This window comes from Xenopus laevis, chromosome 1L (genome assembly GCF_017654675.1).
Source record: "Xenopus laevis strain J_2021 chromosome 1L, Xenopus_laevis_v10.1, whole genome shotgun sequence".
Taxonomy (NCBI): Eukaryota; Metazoa; Chordata; class Amphibia; order Anura; family Pipidae; genus Xenopus; species Xenopus laevis.
This window is the reverse complement of record NC_054371.1, coordinates 47,868,350-47,885,428: the sequence shown is the minus strand read 5'-3', so window position 1 is coordinate 47,885,428 and position 17,079 is coordinate 47,868,350.

Genomic DNA, 17,079 nt, shown 5'->3' with positions numbered 1-17,079 from the left:
TACATGATTTTCTAGTAAACTTAAGATATGAAGATCCAAATTACAGGAAGATCAGTTATCCAGAAAACCCCAGGTTCTGAGCATTCTGGATAAAAGGTCCCATACCTGTATACACCATCCATTTTGTTTTACAAAGGAAACCCTGGTTTTTTTTAATTACAGATCCCCAAAAAAGCTGTTTTGCTTTATAGCATGGCACATATGTAGTTTGACACGCTTGTGTGAAATCTGCCCATTTACAGTAATTTTTTTTTTTTACAACAACATTTGGTTTTGAGCTATAAACACTCAAATACTGCAACATTTTTATTTTACCACAGTGTTTTGTATAATTGGTCCTATTGTGGTAGCATGATTAGATTATATTTAGTCGCTTATAACTCAGTGTTTGTATAATAGAACATGTTTGCATTTTAAATCACCAATTATGTGCTTGACTGAATGATCTATCGAATTCAACGTAATAATACAATACGGAAAAAAAATCCCTAACAAGCTTGGTAATAGGCACACAGTGAATGTTGAACTGGTCCCAAAACAGCATGTGTGCTCCTGACATCCAAGCTCTGGAATATTGCTGCATAATTCCTTGTGCTGTGCCGTGTTCAGCTTGATAAAATAAAACAGAGTATTTATTGTCTTATAGTTTGGACCGTCTAGTCCTGACCTACTGATAGTCGTGTTCCACTTAAAGAATATACCACTTTGTTTCTCTTTGTTAACCTCCCAAGAATTGTAAGCCATTACCACAGTTATCGAACGTTTGGCTGCTAGTATTGTTTTTTTCATGGACAAACATGTTCCATACTGCCAGGAGGGATGAGTCATTTAATAACACTGTGTTTTCCAAGTTTAATGTCTAATTTAGGAAGAAAATTAGCCTGTTCAGCAGCATAGAGGCTCACTGGCAAATTATCACATCATTACTATATATATTTAAAAAGGAAGTTGATTGCTCTTATGTAATGGCAACACACATATTTTAAAGGGCCATAACATGTAAAGGACTAAAATATGTATATTGGTTTATTTAGCTGCATAGAGCTTCTGTACGGTTTCCCATGTAGACTGCAAACTTTTTCATTCTGTCCCTCTGGCTTTTGTCTTATCTTGGTCAGATTTATAACATGCCCTGTCCTCTTGTTGCTGACATTGTGCCCATTTTAGTACCTTTGCATGTGACTGGGCATCTCTCCTCTGTTTGCTGGCACCTAGGGTTGCCACCTGGCTGGTAAAAATAATGGTTGATCCCAATGTTAATAATGAGGAAAAAATATAAATATATAGGAAGGCCTGTATGTTTTTCCAGAAAATGTGGCAACCTTACTGGCACACTGTCCCTCTTCCCATATATAAGACTGCATTTTGAAATCAATCTCAAAAGGGAGATCAATCAAATCTTATAGTATCTAGGGCATCTATGCATGTAAGATAAATGAAGAATGGACATTAAATAACCCAATAACCAGGGCTAATGTCAGAAGTTATAAGTCCGGGACAATTAGCAAATATGCCTTAAAGCGATTCTGTCATGATTTTTATGATGTAGTTTTTATTTCTAAATTACACTGTTTACTCTACAATATAACATTTCATTCCTGAACCAGCAAGTGTATTTTTTTTAGTTGTAATATTAGGCAGCCGTTTCAGGTCATTTTGCCTGGTCATGTGCTTTCAGAAAGAGCCAGCACTTTAGGATGGAACTGCTTTCTGGCAGGCTATTGTTTCTCCTACTGTAACTGAATGTGTCGCAGTGGGACCTGGATTTTACTATTGAGAGCTATTCTTAGATATACCAGGGAGCTGTTATATTGTGTTAGGGAGCAGCTATCTGGATACCTTCCCATTGTTCTGTTGTTAGGCTATTGGGGGGGAAGGGAGGGGGTGATATCACTCCAACTTGCAGTACAGCAGTAAAGAATGATTAAAGTTTATCAGAGCACACATCACATGACTGGAGGGCAGATGGGAAACTGACAATATGTCTAGCCCCATGTCAGATTTCAAAATTAAATATAAACAAATATGTTTGCTCTTTTGAGAAATGGTTTTTAATGCAGAATTCTGCTGGAGCAGCACTATTAACTGAGTTTTGAAAAAAAAAAAAAAATTCTACTCTATCTGGGAAGAGTAAGTGGCTTGCATTGTCAAAAACAATGTGAAGAGTCATTTTAAAGAAAGAGTGAAAGAGTTATTTTATTTAAAATGAAGAAATAATTTAACATGATTCATAGTAATGTAATGGGAGAACACTCTGATGAACAATAAAGTAATATTCTAAAGTAGAAAGTAGTAAAAGGAGAGCACTCAAAATTGCAGATTTAACTGCTTTTGCTTATTTATTTCATTCTGTGAAACACAACATGTTTCGGGCCCAAGAAAGCCCTTTCTCAAGTGTAACACACACAGATACACAGTGAACATTTAAACACACCCATTCTGCCAATTAAATCCCCACATCCAATCTGATGTGGTATGCAAATTCTCAAAAAGTTCAGTGTTGTATCCACAGGTGATTCAAGTGCAATCCACAAATCTTCAGGTGATTATGTACTCTTTAAAGTTAGTGTCCAGTTATAAAAATTATACAAATATAAAAAAATACATTGTGGATGTACTATGCATTTTGCAATTTGCATACCACATCAGATTGGATGTGGGGATTTAATTGGCAGAATGGGTGTGTTTAAATGTTCACTGTGTATCTGTGTGTGTTACACTTGAGAAAGGGCTTTCTTGGGCCCGAAACATGTTGTGTTTCACAGAATGAAATAAATAAGCAAAAGCAGTTAAATCTGCAATTTTGAGTGCTCTCCTTTTACTACTTTCTACTAAGATTGATACCTTTGGATGCACGGTACATCCATACAAGAGGATTGAGGCATTCACTGCATAACCATTGTTGGGCTGAGCGCAGATTCCCCCATATTCTACTGTAATATTCTAAAGATTAGATATGCAAAATGGTACTTTCCTGTGGTCAGATCATTGGTTTCTAGATGTTTCTAGGATCCCCACAATGAAATTGCATATCTACATCATATTATTGCACATTGTAATATAGTACAGGCTTAGACATTTGCAACTGCCAAAAGAGAGGCAGATGGCCAAAAAAAGTGATGAAAACAAATCTGTATACAGCTAAAGTGGTCCACGTGCATGGTGCAAAGTGCAAAAATAGGCCACTCCCTGAGCTGAACGTTCCTTAATTGTCTCAATTGTCTCTGCATGTGCCCCATGTATACAGTGCTGCCCAAAATTGGCAGTGCTGCATTAATGAGGGGTATTGGGGGTAGTATATAGGTGTACCCCCTCCTGCCCCTACCCATCCCGTAATTAATCTGTCATTAAATGTAACGTGTCATACAGTTTTAGAGTTGTGGGCAGGGGCAGGCCACAATGTTGCCCCATACTTTAGAGGACAGGGCATTTGCCAGCACTTGGTGCAGAGTGCAGCCACTCACAGGTACTCTTAGAATGAGCATTAGGATCATACCTTTGTTAGTTATTTAACATTTATGTCTGAGCTCATGGCAAGTTATCACCATAGTTACAAGAACAAGTATTGGTAATATATACAGGTAATACAGTATATACAGCTAAAAATAGAAGGAAAAGAAAAATATGTAACTAAAAAAGCAGCACTAGCAATGGGTTACTAGACTAGATGTCTCATCTATGTACTGACATCAGGTACATCATTTTTTGTTGTATGGACTTACTGTAGTTTGTTGATATCACGAGGTGGTCTGTGGAAGCTGCACCCAAGGCACCATATATGGTCCTTTGGTGGCAGGTTTTACAGACCAATTGGATTAATTTAGTTATTTGGAATTCCAGTGCCTCATAATGCAGTAGTGCTATTTAAAAGAGAAGTAAATCAGCAGAAAACTGCACCAGCCCGGGGTTATACCATTGAGTACCACGGATCGATCCTCTTCCATCTTCAAATTTCCCGGGACAAACGCATTTGCAGTTGAACTAAATAGCAGACTTTTTAGTTAAAGTTTGCCTTCTCGTTCTACTGCGCATGCACAGCCGCATGAAGAAGGAGGAAGACGGAAGACGATCGCTCCGTGGTGCTCACTGGTATAACCCCGGGCTGGTGCAGTTTATAGGAGCACCGGCCCGGGGTTTCAGGTAAATCAATACAATCACTTGGGGGTGCCTAACATTTGGCACCCCCAAGTGCTGCAAGCCTTTCCTTCTCCTATAAATAAAGATATGCGTACATGCGATTTAAATCCAGTTTACCTGTGTAATGTTTGTAGGAAGTCAATAGCCTAAACAAACAATTATGCAGTGTCACACAAAACACATTTAAAGGTTACAGATACTTAAAAATAGTAATTAAAAAATGCATATCATACCAAATGACAAACAAGGTGCAACCTAGTGCCACATGGTCCTCCTGCTCCACCCTTGTTTCAGCCATTGGACACTTCATCAAAGGAGGTATGTCTTTCAGGAGTCATTTCCTTTATATACCCTCTCTTATAATTTATACATAGTACAGGGCCTTAATATAGCCCTGCAACAAGCAACATATTAATAGCTTAAACTCTATCATTCAAGAGGTGTATAATAAGGCAACACTTCTTAAACAACAGGTCTTAAACAATAAAACAATATACAAAGTGAACAAACACCCATAAAATATGCAATAGCATTAAAGCAAAATTCAAGGAAAATACAGTACATCACAATATTATAAAAGGGGGTCTTTCCGTAAGTCTACTAAAAATAAATAAACCCAACAGGATTGCTTTGCCTTTAATAAAGGTTAATTATATATGATGTTATAACAGAGAAAAAGGAAATATGTTTTAAAATTTTTAATTATTTGACAAAAATTTAGTCTGTGGGAGATGACCTTCCCGTAATTCTAGGCTTCCTGGATAATGGTTTTCTAGATAAAGGATCCCATATTTGTATAATATATTTTACATTGGTAGAAGCCAACAGACCCTCATAGCCACTATCTATCACTACTAGAGATGTCGCGAACTGTTCGCCGGCGAACTTGTTCGCGCGAACATCGGGTGTTCGCGCTCGCCGGAAGTTCGCGAACGTCGCGCGACGTTCGCCATTTTGGGTTCGCCATTGTTGGCGCTTTTTTTTGCCCTCTCACCCCAGACCAGCAGGTACATGGCAGCCAATCAGGAAGCTCTCCCCTGGACCACTCCCCTTCCCTATAAAAACCGAAGCCCTGCAGCGTTTTTTCACTCTGCCTGTGTGTGCTGAAGAGATAGTGTAGGGAGAGAGCTGCTGCCTGTTAGTGATTTCAGGGACAGTTGAAAGTTTGCTGGCTAGTAATCGTTTTGATACTGCTCTGTTATTGGAGGGACAGAAGTCTGCAGGGGTTTGAGGGACATTTAAGCTTAGGTAGCTTTGCTGGCTAGTAATCTACCTTCTACTGCAGTGCTCTGTATGTAGCTGCAGTGGGCAGCTGTCCTGCTTCTGATCTCATCTGCTGACTGCTGCAATAACAGTAGTCCTTGTAAGGACTGCTTTTATTTATTTTTTTGTTGTTTTACTACTACTACTACTACTACTACTATAAGAGCCCAGTGCTATTAGTCTAGCAGTGTTGGGGAGTGGGACTGGTGTGCTAATCTGCTGCTCCTAGTAGTTCAGCAGCACCAACTTTAATTTTTTTTTTTTAATATTCATTTTTTTTTTATTTTACTTTTTTTTATTTTACTACCGCTGTAGTAGTGTATAAGTTGACCTTTTAGGCATTATTTGCCCTGTAGGCATTATTTGCACACTGTTTTCTTCAACCCGCCATCGAGCTGTGTGACCTTGTTCACATTCTGTCTAAATATCCATAATATTACCGTCTCCAGAAAAAACACCGGAGTCACTTTTTTCAAGCAGCCATAATATATTTTACGTAATCCGTATCCACCGCTGTAGTAGTGTATACGTTGGCCTTGTAGGCATTATTTGCACACTGTTTTCTTCAACCCGCCATCGAGCTGTGTGACCTTGTTCACATTCTGTCTAAATATCCATAATATTACCGTCTCCAGAAAAAACACCGGAGTCACTTTTTTCAAGCAGCCATAATATATTTTACGTAATCCGTATCCACCGCTGTAGTAGTGTATACGTTGACCTTGTAGGCATTATTTGCACACTGTTTTCTTCAACCCGCCATCGAGCTGTGTGACCTTGTTCACATTTTGTCTAAATATTGATAATATTATCGTCTCTAGAAAAACCACTTGAGTTACTTTTTTTCAAGCAGCATTCATATATTTTACGTAATCCGTATCCACCGCTGTAGTAGTGTATACGTTGACCTTGTAGGCATTGTTTGCCCAGTTTTTTTGGCCACAGCCACTGAAGCACAGAGGCCAGAAAAAATATGCCATATAAATGCTGAAAATAGTCATTTTTTGCCATACGTTGACTCAACGTATATGGCAAAAAATGACTATTTTCAGCATTTATGTGGCATATTTTTTCTGGCAACTGTGCTTCAGTGGCTGCAACCAAAAAAACTGGGCAAACAATGTCTACAAGGTCAACGTATGGCGAAAAATTACTATTTTCAGCATTTATATGGCATATTTTTTCTGGCAACTGTGCTTCAGTGGCTGCGTCCAAAAAAACTGGGCAAACAATGTCTACAAGGTCAACGTATGGCGAAAAATGACTATTTTCAGCATTTATATGGCATATTTTTTCTGGCAACTGTGCTTCAGTGGCTGCGTCCAAAAAAACTGGGCAAACAATGCCTACAAGGTCAACGTATGGCAGTTGTTTAAAGAGAACAGTAGATTACTAGCCAGCAAAGCTACCTAAGCTAAAATGTCCCTCAAATCCCTGCAGACTTCTGTCCCTCCAATACAGAGCAGTATCAAGCAGATTACTAGCCAGCAAACTTACTATCATCTGTCCCTGAAATCACTAACAGCTCTCCCCCTACACTATCTCTTCCAAGCACACACAGGCAGATTTTTCAGATACATTTTTGCCCTTGATCCCCCTCTGGCATGCCACTGTCCAGGTCGTTGCACCCTTTAAACAACTTTAAAATCATTTTTCTGGCCAGAAATGTCTTTTCTAGATGTTAAAGTTCGCCTTCCCATTGAAGTCTATGGGGTTCGCGAACCGTTCGCGAACCGCTCGCATTTTTGCGCAAGTTCGCGAATATGTTCGCGAACTTTTTTTCCGACGTTCGCTACATCCCTAATCACTACTAGCTTGTTTGGCTTTCCTATGAATGGAGCAGATAAGTTCTACTGGTATAGTGATCAGATACGGCACTCCAAAGAACTTTGTGACACAGTTCTCTAATTCAAATGTTTGTGTCACTATCAATAGAAAAAAAACGGCACATGCTGTTATTTTGGAAAATCCTTTAAAATGCTGTACTTCTGGTTACATTTGTACACCAGCTTCCAGAAGTACATCCATTCTTAACTAGAGATATTGTCACTGTTCTATACATTACAGGAACTTGTCAATATCACTGTGATATTTTTGAGAGATTTCGGTTCAGGTAAAAGTTGGACAACATTGGTTGGACAGGTATGGGACCTGTTATCAAGAGTGCTCTGGACCTGGAGTTGTCCGAATTATGGATCTTTCTGTAATTTGGATTTTGATACCTTTAGCGTAGGTGCAGACGGGCAGATTTAGTCACCTGAATAAATCGCCCAAAGTTTCCTTGTGAGGCACCTTCAGGCGATTTCGGAAATCGAATTCCCGCTAGTGCATTGCGCTGGCGTTTTCTCATTTAAGCAGGCAGAAGGCAGGAAGAAGGCAGTTCGGGGAGATTGTCGCCCCGCAGAAGAGGCGATTAGTCACCATGCGACTAAATCTCCCCGAATCTGCCCGTCTGCCCTTAGCCTTAGTCTACTAGAAAGTTATGTAAACATTAAATAAACCCAATAGGATGGTTCTGAGTACAATTAGGATTAATGGTATCTTAGTTTAGATCAAGTACAATGTACTGTTTTATTATTACAGAGAAAAAGGAAATCATTTTTAAACATTTGGATTATTTGGAAAAAATGGAGTCTATGGGAGATGGCCTTTCCATAATTCAGAGCTTTCTGGATAATGGATAGCACATAGATTTATTTTTATTGAAAAGACATATATTATTTCCTGAGGTTAAACTGTGCGAGTTGTAAACGTGCTGCCAAGGCAAAGACGAATGAGGATTGGTCTTCAGTATAACGAAGTAGAGGCAGATACATTCTGAAAAACAAATATTCCTTCATGCCGTAATTGGAAATCCCAGGTTAATTCGTCTGAGCCATTTGTGTTTATAAAGAGCATAAATTGGGGACAAAATCAAAAGTGTGAATATTTGATATGAAGCAAACAACAAAGAAAATATTCCGATCATGGATTTCAATAAAATGTAGATTACTCTCGCTTCTTTTGAAATGTTTGCATGATGTGTAAAGGTGACAATTTTACTCAGCAAGCCAAAAATGGATGAAAACGTCAGCGATAACTTAATAGGCCATCTGCCGTAGTTCTAATGAGGCTAGTAACTATCATTGTTTACAGCTAAGCACCAGGGGTCATATGTATTTTCCATAATGAAGAAACATGCAGAGCATCATTATGAAAACTAGAGGCATTTTCTTATGAAAAAGAGATAATTATATGAATTGTACAAAATGTATTTCAAAAAGGCATATATATATTATATATATATGTTTGCACCCAAAGAGAAATGGCATATGGATAAAAAAATCTTAGGGCCTGATCCCTCAAGCTGATATCTTCTGGCAACAAAAGAACATTGTAAACTGAATTTACTTTTACCGCAGTGGATTTTAGAGAAATGTTAGATAGAAGTACTACTCATCCTTTGACTGCTTCCCCCCTGTAATTGCAGTGTGCTGCCTTCCAGCCAAAAACAACAAAAACCAAGCAAGCAGCTAATCTGCTCTGGCATTCCGTGAACACACATTGACTTTTGGCAGACACATTGACACCAGCGACAATCTCAGTAGCTAAAGTGAGAAACATATTTCAAGCAGGTAGTAAAGTACACAGAAACAGAATTTTGGGGCTATTAGTTATGACCATGACAGTTGCATTGCCTTGGCCTGTAACAACCTGTAGTAACTTGGTTGTTATCAATCAGCTTCAGTTTGTTTTTGGGAATAGGTTATGTATATGCCTTTTCTCTTTTATTGAGGTATCTTTCCCAGTGAAGGAGCTGCACCCAAAGGACCTATAAAAGAACAGTGACAAACATGGTCAGTCTTTGGCAAGACTGACACAATCCAGGACCCAGACAAAACAGTGTCTTCCTTGTTTTTAAGAGGTATTTGTACACTTACTGCTGCTCCTTTTAACAGGATATGTACCTCTGCAAAATATAGCTCCCCTTATCACTGGCAGCTTGTATGCCCTTTTCCCCTCCCTTAACACATAAAGGGCCAAATTCAATTCAGTGAAAGTCATCTCATTATTTATCACGTGAAAACTCATGGACGAGATTCAATTTGAGGCAAAAAAAACTTCTAATTCCATTCCAGTTTTTTTCCCATAGACTTCAAAACTTAATTTTCATATGGTAAACCATAAAATTAGTTTTTCTGAATTGAATTGAATCTCGTCCTTGAGTTTTCTCGTAATAAACTGAACTCAACTGAACTGAATCTGACCCAAAATGTCATCATCTCTCCACCAAAACTGCAGAGAAATTTGGGCTACAGTTTTGGCTTTACATTTTTGGTTGAGATGATGCCAAATGTTCATTAGACAGTCATTTATCCAAGTGCAATGTACAAACTGCAATTCAGACAAAAGTAGACATTTTTTTCCCATAAGGCAGTTTTTTGGCCAGTAAATCAAGTGTAATTGCAGCCATGCTCTGAGTTGTGTCCAGGGCCGGAACTAGGGGTAGGCAGAGTAGGCACGTGCCTAGGGCGCAAAGCTGGGGGGCGCCAGGCACGTACCGCCTCTGTCACCTACCTCTAGTCCGGTTCCCTTCTCTGTCCGACTATCTGTGGCATTTTAGGATTTTTTCCCTTGTGCGCATGCGCAAGAACTCTAACCAGCGCATGCACACGCTACAGTGGTAATTTGCGCATGCGCACGTGAGAGCGGTAATTCGCACATGCGCACGAGAGAGCGGTAATTCGCGCATGCGCACGCGAGAGCGGTAATTCGCGCATGCGCACGTGAGAGCGGTAATTCGCGCATGCGCACACGATTGGCCACTCGCGCATGCGCAGGCTAAGCCGGCGCCCCGACTGCCCGGCTTGCCTAGGGCGTCTGGCCAGCGCGGCTCGGCTCTGGTTGTGTCTGCTACAGTTGCACCTGCTGCATGAAAATGAAAACAATTGTACATGTTCTGAAGTGGTGTCTAGCATTTTCAGGATGGCAATTGTGTCAATTCCTTAGTATGAGTTCAAAAGCATCCCACTCACTGGGCACAAGTCCCCCCCCCCGCAGCCCCCGAGTACCCTAGCTTCAATAGGTGCAGCTGCATAGCATTCTTTAGAAGAGGCAGGATTGTTACCTTAGCAACCATCTGGAAGTGCAGGAACATGTTTGGACATACGGTAAGTACCTAAAAGGAGAAGGAAAGCCTTATCAGAAAGGTCCACCTAAATATACCAGTAAACCCTCAAAGTAGTGCTGCTCTAAGTCCTCTGTCAAAAGAAACACTGCATTTCTTTCCTTCTATTGTGTACACATGGGTTTCTGTATCAGACTTATTGCCTTCAGCTTAAACCTCCTTGCCCAGGGCGTGAGCATGCTCAGTTTGCTCCCCTTCCCCCCCCCCTTCTCTGCTGTAATCTGAGCCCAGACCAATAAATGAGCAGAGAGAGACCCAGGCTGGAAATTATATCAAACCAAGCTAATACTGCAGCTACTATCCTAAACAAACAGAGAGCTTCTAGAGCTTTTTACTCAGGTATGGTAAAACAGAATAAACATAGCATTCTACCTTGCTCTATTGCAGCTAATCCATTGGCAATAAACTGCATCCGTAGCTTTCCTTCTCCTTTAAAGGAGAAGGAAAGTCTTTATGCACCGGGGGTGCCAAATGTTAGGCACACCCAAGTGTTCGTATTTACTTACCTGAAACCCCGGGCTTTTTTAATTATTAATGGAACTGGCACCATTGTTATTGTCACTATATTAATTCTGGTGCGTTTTCTGGTTTGTTATAAAAATTATTCTGCAAAAGAGACACTGCATTTCTGTCCTTCTATTATGTACACATGGGCTTCTGTATCAGACTTCCTGCCTTCAGCTTAAACCTCTTTGCCCAGGGCGTGAGCATGCTCAGTTTGCTCCTCCCCCCCCCCTTCTCTGCTGTAATCTGAGCCCAGAGCAATAAGTGAGCAGGGAGAGACTCAGGCAGGAAATGATGTCAAATCAAGCTACTGCAGCTGCTATCCTAAACAAGCAGAGCTTTTAGAGCTTTTTACTCAGGTATGGTAGAAAATTCTACAGAATAAATATAGCATTCTAGCTTGCACTATTGCAGCTAATCCATCTGCAATAAACTACATCCGTAGCTTTCCTTCTCCTTTAAAGGAGAAGGAAAGTCTTTTTTGCACTTGAGGGTGCCACATGTTAGGCACCCACAAGTGGTTGTATTTACTTAACTGAAACCCCGGGCTTGTGCTTTTTTAATTATTAATGGAGCTGGCACCATTGTTATTGTCACTATATTAATTCTCGTGCATTTTCTGGTTTGTTATAAAAAATTATTCTGTGTTCTGGGAGATTCTTTATTGAATTGAGACCATTTTTATACTGTAAGGTATTTCAGTCTATTACACACAGAGCTGGCCCTATTACCACATGGAGACAATTGACATGACATTGGCACCCAAACGCTATTCTGGGGCATTACGTATCAGATTGGCCATTTGACTATGAAACAAGTAATTGAGTTTATAGCTGTAATTAACCTTCCCAAACCAAAAAATCATCTTCTGCCTGTGCCTGTACCATTTCTGGAGCTCCCAGCGCCACTAGTGTGTAAAGGATCAAATGAATGTCTTCTAAGAATAAAACAGGTTATATTTTTTCACATGTGTGTCCATCTCATGCTAGTGCCACACGTGATGTTTATTGGCTTCAACTCACTTACTTAAGTCTCTGCAATGAGAGGGCACTGTTTTAGCTTGGGTAAATATGCACAGAATGAGTTTCAGTTGTTTCTCACTAGTCAGAGACTGTTAGTGCAAGCGTATGAGTCAATGCAAGTGTGTAAGTAACAAAAACTACAGTTTTTCTTATGCACTGATTCACCTGCTAATATGTGTGTGCCTAAGGCATGATTTTCTTATAAAGTAGATAAAGATGGCCACTGTAAAGACCACGTTATCAGGAACCTTGTTCAGTGACTGTACCTTGCGGACGCTCAGGTGAACCCTGTGGGTTCCAGTGTTCACCTACACCCTTTTGGGGCCCCGGGCTTTCTGCTGCGGAATCCAACAAAGAAGTGCGTAGTAAAACCGTAAGCGAGGTAACGGCAGGGATAAAGACAAAACGTAGTTGAGGTCGGGCAAAAGCTTAAGGCAGGTGGAAGAAATCGTAGTCAAGAGTCAGGCAAAAAGTCAAAAACCAAGAGTTCATATTTGACGCCTTTAACAATTCCATTCCTAGATTTGTGTCTTTGCCATGAAAATATTTGTAGACATTTTGCTTGTGATGCTTTTAGCTACTTGCCCCACCCTGAAACATTTTCTGTGGATGCCCATATTTGTCGATCTCCCTTGTGTGTTTGCTCATCATGTTTCAGTGACATCTCTGATGAATTGTTTATGGTTTGACATAAAAGGATACATCTAATTCATTACAAACTTCTGCAATATTTGCATATTTTCCAATATTTTTGAAGATCAAAAATGCCCTATTGCAACCCTTCTGCTAGCCTAATAACTAGATCTTCCAAATGAATCTGAAAAAAATTAATTCTGAAAAAAATAACCCTACAGAGACTCTTAAATCTTCTTTTAAACACCACCACAGTATAAGTAGTGATATTTACCCTCCTGTGGTTTATAGGCCATTTTACCACTTGTGCAAAAAATAATCAATAAAACATGCTTAGCAAGTACACTGCATTAATAAGTACATGTACATTAATAAGTTCTTAGTGTTTCTAGGCAGATATTACTGCAGAGTATTGCACATGGACAAAATTCTGTATGTTCTTTCTGTAACGTTAATGCACATTTCAACTTGTTCTGCAGAAGGCTACAGAGTTGTAAAGTAAATTAATTCTCACCATAAGAGCTATGCTAATATGGAAAGCCTTGTCATAGGTCTACCATTTTGCAGTGTACCAATAAAAGTCAAGCTGTGAGACTTTATATCATTAAGAGAATTCAGAGCTTGATAAATTGATCCCAGATGGTCAGAAATGAATGTGTGTCACATGGGTATATTCGCGCCGTTAAAGCTTGGTTACAGAATAAGAAAAGTTTTCTGCTTCACTTACAGCAGAAACAGAAGAATGATATCCACTTTGCCAATGCAACGGTGCTCCCTTCTAGATGGAAGAGATCAAATGTTGCTGGGCTCATTATCACCACCTACACTATTGCTTTTCTACCTTTCCTTAGCTCTTGTCTGAACAAAGATTTTTCAGTAAATCTTTTGAAGTACAGATCCTTAGCATTTCTGCAGCTACATTCTCTAAACTCACCACATGCTTTGTTATATTTTAGTCAGGTACCTGTAACTGTCGTTGAATTCCAACAGGATCAGTAGCAGAATATCAGTGGATATTTTACATATATCTGGATAAGGCCACGCTACAAGCTGATAGGATCATGTGCCCATAGGTTGTATGGGCTGTAGTTGCAGAATATCTGATATAAGCAGCTAGAAAACTGTGTGATGCTATTTGGAGCTAGATAGATAATATGTACCTAATCAACAGCAGCGAAACAGAAGGTACCTTTAAAAAATCAAATCAGCCAGGATTTTGAAAGCATTAGTAATTGGTTGCTACAGGGTACTGACGGAGACAAACATTGCATATGGTACTTTATTGTCCTATATAAAGGGATACAAGCATATAAAAAGGAAAAAATTATTCACTTGAGTTTCCATAGAAATCATAGAAATAGCTATCATTTTATATATGAAAAATACAGTGCACCATCGTCTGATATTACTATAACTGAAAAAAACAACAACTTTCATAACAATTAATCCATTGTTGCTCTTATATAACACTCCCTGGGACAGTTTTCATATGGATACTGAGTGTTGTAAAATTCACCTTGAAGTTAACCGTAAGTATTTTATAGAATGGCTAATTTTAAGCAATTTTTATTTTGCGTGCATTTTTTCTTTTTTATCGTTTTTTTAATTACTTGCTTTTCAGGTTTCAAATGGGGGTCACTGACCCCATCTACAAAACAAGTACAGGGTTATTGCTACTTTATTAAACTTATTTCTATATATATATATATATATATATATTTATATATATATATATATAGCAAGTGAATGTAATTTATTATTAAGAACAAGTCCAGGGAGGGGCAAGTGCCCCCCCCCATTGCCCGTATTTGTGGACGCCCATGCAAGGAGTAGCTTCAATTACAAAATAACAAAAATTTAAGGTATATGGGTTTTTTAGCCTATAAACCCAACAAATTCAAATTATTCTGATTTTTTTCTCAATTGCACTCAATCAAGTTTTTAATATTCAGATTTTTTCATAAATAAGTAAACATTCGAAATGTGAATTTATTCGAGGTAAAAAAAAAAAACCTCACAAACCTCACAGAGTCGACCTTTGATAAATTACCCCCTGAAAGTTAACTTCAAGGTGAACCACCCTTTTAAGTTCACCAAGCCTTTGAAATAAGTTGACCTCACAGGTGAATACAGAACTTTCTTTTACAACACACAACAGTAGTTGCTGCAGATAAAGGCATTCATACAGTACCACTAATCTGTACTAAATAAAATTAAATTTTTGCATATAGGGACAATTAAAAAAATAAGGCACCTCCTCCTAGCTATAGCCTTGTAAGAATATCTCATTGCTTTAAAAAAATGACTATGTCATGATTTTTATGATGTAGTCATTTTTATTACATTGTTTATATTACAAATTCACTCTACCATACAAAAGTTTATGGTAGAGTTTATTTTATTCCAACAAGTGTATTTTTTTAGCTGTAATATTGGTGTGTAGGCAGCAATCTCAGGTCTTTGTGTCTGATCCTGAGTTTTCAGAAATAGCCAGTTTGTCACAATGGAACTGCTTTCAGACAGGCTATTGTTTCTCCAACTCAATGTAACTGGAGGAGTTGCAGTTGGACTTGGATTTTTAGTATTGAGTGCTATTCTCATATCTACCACTATTAGGGGCATGGGAACATATTTAGCAATGCAGGTGTCAGTGAGCTGTTATCTTGTGTCAGAGAGCTGTTATCTGGTTACATTCCCATTGTTCTGTTCATGGGCTGCTGGGGGGAAGGGGGGGGGAGTGACATCACTCCAGATTTGCAATGCAGCAGTAAAGAGTGCCTGAAGTTTATCAGAGCACAAGTGATCTGGCTGAGGTCACCTAGCCAGAAAATCTGTTTTCTATTTTGAAAAATGGATTTCAATGCAGGATTCTGCTGGAACAGCACCATTAACTTATGAAAAACATGTTTTCCCATGACAGAACCCATGACAGAACCCCTTTAAAGGAGAAGGAAAGCTATGGAGGCATTTTATTTCCAATAGGTTAGCTGCAATAGTGCAAGCCAGAATGCTATATTTATTCTGTAGAATGTTTTACCATACCTGAGTAAAAACAAAACATAGAGGATGAGTTAACAAAACATAGAGGATGATGTTGTATATGCCATTATATAGGGTTCTTTTTTTTACTACAAATTGATTATCATAAAGTGCACTTTAGTTAAAGTGATACTGACATGTTCCTTTAAAAATGTGTCGTTATCCTTTAAAAGAAGTTGCTTTAGAAATATAAGCAGCTAAAAGTCACCCCAGCCAACAAACCATAGTAATGGCGACCCTCCAGGGTCTGGAGGGATCCTACCGCCCCCAGCCCAGCATGACTGAAACAACTCAGCAAGATGATTTAATGGTGTCGGAGGGTCGCCATTACTATGGTTCGCTGGGCTGGGGGTGGCTTTGGGGGCTTTTAGCTACTTATATTTCTCGTGCAGCTTCTTTTCACTGATACCGACACGTTCCTATTTTTATAGGAACGTGTCAGTATCACTTTAACTATACTGTATGCATAGTAATCTAGTATACTGGTCTTTTTCATCCTGACAGACTGCAAATAAAAAAAAGTCTATGGTGTTGTTATTACCCAAAATGCCCACTATTAGGATGACTAATCAATTTAAAAGCAATGACCTATTGCATTGTTACATTATCAACTGACATTTGCCAGTCAACCCTAAAAACCATGGTTAGAAAATAACTTGTCTCCTTGCTAACACTAAAGTCTCACAGATCTTAAAATTGCAGTAAATGAATTGAAATTAACAATTCTAGATAAATCTTGCTATGCATAAACATTTTTAATGACTGCTCATTGAACGCAGTTTAATGCAGAAAAGAAGGCCTGCCTTGTGTTATACACAGGCAAGGAGAGCACTTCCCAAAGTGAGAACAGTTAAAAAAATAGCTCACATATGAACATCTGTTTCCTGTTTTTATTATGTTTTTTTTTCAACTTGAGATTTAATAAGCAGTTTTGACAAACCATTACAATAACCTTGTCAAAAATATGCGCTGCTCGTCATTACCGCATGCGTTCTCAATTACATTTCTATCATCTGTTCTGTGAAGTCGGCGATCAATTTGACGGATATCAATCAGTCATTTTCCAATGCCTTGCAACAAAAAAAAAATCCTTTAATGATTTCATTATAAAGAAAAGGTGTACAGCCATGCTTTGTGTATCATCATTAAGTGGATCTAGTCCTCAATAAAAGCGTGCAAAATGATGGCATAAATTATCCATGTGTTTTATCTTAATTATACAGTAGCTCAAGGTTTATTCACATTGTGGATTCAGAGCACATCTGCCTTTATTGTAGGCTTGTCCTGGCCTACAGACAATTTCAATATATATAT